Raw genomic sequence first — 3371 nt, 5'->3', positions numbered from 1 at the left:
AATATTAATTTGTACTCTTTTTGTAGCAAGGCTCTTCGTACTTCAACAGTTCTAAAAGGTAATTTTTTAAAGGTCCACAGAATGAAAAAAAAAACCTCAGGTCATTGCTGGAAATGCTGGACTAACGGGACGTCTAGACAAGCATTGTGTATTTTGGACCTATGTTCAGAAATTCTAGTCCTGATTGCACGGGTAGTACTACCTACATATAGAAGCCCACAAGCACAACGGATACAGTACACACAGTTTTTTGTAGAACAATTTGTAAACTGTTGCAAAACAATCTTTCGCCCATTTATTGTGTTGGTAAATGATTTCACGGGTAACACAAATCTGCAAGACATGCAATGACAGCATCTATAACGCCCTTTCAGTGTTGTATGTGGGTCATCATTATGGTACTCAAGTAGATCAGTGTGGGAAAGAACGTCCCTAAACAATCTAGTATGCCTTTTGCCTAAAATAGGCACATTTTCACAGCCTGGAATATGGGAAATTGTCCTTTATATTCATAAGCCAGTTCTGGTGTTGTTGTTTTGTTGTTCAATGCCTTTGGGTCATTCCATCTCTCACGCCAAGGGTTCTTGATATTGTGAGAGGTTGGGACATGAATAAGGAGTCTTGAGTAGCTGACAGTGTGCAGAAAAGTCTCTGCTATGCCCATGAGGATCATGAAAAATCCCACACATTTAGAAAGAGATGCAATGGGATGTGATCCATCGTCTTGTTTTGAACGTTGCCCAGACACACCTCTCGCTCAAAACCCCTAGGTATGCAATTTTAGCTTTTTCACACCGGTTATTGTATAATTGCTTTTCTCTCTCCTCCCAAAGCTCTATCAGTTAACAGAAAGTCAAGAGAAGGACTTTAGTTTAGATCATATTTTGGGTTCCAAATATTTGCCCCATGTTTGCATTTTTTACTTTCCGTCCTGAGGACAATACTGAATGCACAAAGCTCCCTTATACCAAGTCTCAGGATGAGAACAGCTAATGTTCAGTGTTAGAACAGGTAGGTAGCCGTGTTGGTCTGACGCAGTAGAATTATACCGTGTTTTTCGCCCTATAGGACGAAATCATAAGGCGCACCTAGTTTTTTGGGGGGGAAATAAAGGAAACAATTTTTCCCCCACCCAGGTGAGAGTTTCCCCTGACCCCCGACCCCAGCCCCCAGAACAGGCAACTCTCCGCAAGCCGTGGGAGCCCAGTGCCGGGCTCCCGCGCTTTGCGGAGAGCTGCGTGAAGCCTGGAGAGCGAGAGGGGTCGGTGCACACCGACCCCTCTCGCTCTCCAGGCTTCAGCGAAAGCCTGCATTTGCCCCATAGGACGCACACACATTTCCCCTTCATTTTTGGAGGGGGAAAAGTGCGTACTATAGGGCGAAAAATACAGTATACAAAAAATTTTAAAATTGTCCAGAAGCACCTTAGAGACCAACTAAGTTTGTTTTTAGTATGAGCTTTCGTGTGCATGCACAGACTGGCAGCTGCTCTCCAAGGTCTCAAGATATTTTCCAGCCCAGTGACCCCAAATCCTTAAAAAAAAAAAAAAGCAGCATTAGACACTGAAACTAAACTAGGTGCCTTCTGCATGCAAAAAGGATGCTTTTGCTGAGGAGCAATCCCTCCCCATACCTAATCGTTCAACAAGCATGCTTTTTAAAAAGCCAAACCATCTCATTCCTGGAGAAGTTAAAGTAGAAGGTATCAGAAAAAGAGACCTAGGATTTATCCTATATAGGCCCTCCATATCAGTTTGGAGAAGGCTGCTCTAAAACATCTAACATCATAGAAATAACTTTTTGAAAATCTTTTGATGTTTCCAAAATGTTTTAGTGTAAGTGCCGCATCCTTGATGCTTTATTTTGGAGTAGTCCTGTTGAAGTGACTGTCATGGCTGATGTATGCCCCATGGAGGACCTTAAGGTCCATAAATAGCAACACCCTAGAGGTCCCGGGCCCTAAGGAAGTCAGATAAGCCTCAACCAGAGCCAGGGCCTTTTCAACACTGTGAAGAGGCTGAATTTTAATGTTTTAATGTTTTAATGTTGTAATTAAATCTTTTTTTAAAAGTTGTATTTTAATCAACTTGTTTTTATTATTGGTTGTTAGCCGCCCTGAGCCCGGTCTTGGCTGGGGAGGCTGGGGTATAAATAAAAATTATTATTATTATTATTATTATTATTATTATTATTATTTATTGCAAGATGCCCTGCATAAGAAGATGGGTCCAGTGCTTTTTTCTGGGGGTACGCATACCCCTAAACATTTTGTGAATCTAAGTTTGGCCTCATTGAGGGACAGTATTTCAATATGAGTAGGAAAATGAGAGTACCCCTAAACATTTTTTTAAAGAAAAAAAAAAGCACTGGAGGGTCCCTTCTCTTCATTGGGCATTAATGAATTAGGATAATTTCCTTCTTTCTGCTAATAGTCTCACTGAAGGATGGAATTGCAGGACTGCCACTTGGTATTTATAACATCCCTTAAATGTTAGTATTCCATTTTCCCACCATATAAAAGAGCCAATGTTGTGTAAAATGGTCAAGAAGGTGGCTTCTACATGGGCTGTGGAGAGAAGTGAGGGGCAGATGGGCTCATCCACCTGGGAAGGGAGCCCATCTAGAAGAAGGAAAACTTCTTAATACATCTAAATACAACTAAAAGCTAGAAGCAACACAAATATTTAGAATGATCACTTTAAAACAGAAGCAATTGAGAAGAACTAATAACTATTGTAAAGCCATAGTATTGAGGACAGGCCATAATAATAAATTACTGGAACAAGTCAAAATCCCCCCAATTACAACTAATAGGTTTCTTCCTCATGTTTGGGAATTCTCAGTTTACAGAGAATGAACCTTTGGCTGTTGCTTACTGTAAATCTCAATATGACTCCAAACTCACCCACAAACCAAGTTTCAGGTTCCAAAATTTGCTGAAGTGTAAAAACAATGAAAGCCAATGGTGTTCCCTTTTCTCATGATTATTACAGGAAACATTAAAGAAACACACACACACACACACACACATATCCTGGCCATTTCAAATTCCAAACTTTTGGCTCCTATATAAGCAGCCTGCTTCCTTTATTTTTGAGCTTTCTTTCTAGGGGCACGGGACTGCCCCAGCGATCCACCACTTTGCAGTGTGAAGAGGAAGGAGGAAGCAAGCCATTGAGAAAAATATAACGCCTCAATACTGTTCCGTTTGATCTTCAAAGGTGGTAATGCTTAATTTAGAGTTCACTCATCTGTGGGCTTCGTAATACTAAGCTATTTTAAAAGCACACTCTGTTATTTGATTTCAGGGCTTTACGGGATTAACGCTAAGGAGGACTCCAAAAGCTGGTAGGGGAGTGTTTTCTGGAGAC

This window comes from Podarcis melisellensis (assembly GCF_964234715.1).
Source record: "Podarcis melisellensis genome assembly, chromosome: 10".
Lineage (NCBI taxonomy): Eukaryota > Metazoa > Chordata > Lepidosauria > Squamata > Lacertidae > Podarcis > Podarcis melisellensis.
This window is presented reverse-complemented; position numbering follows the sequence as displayed.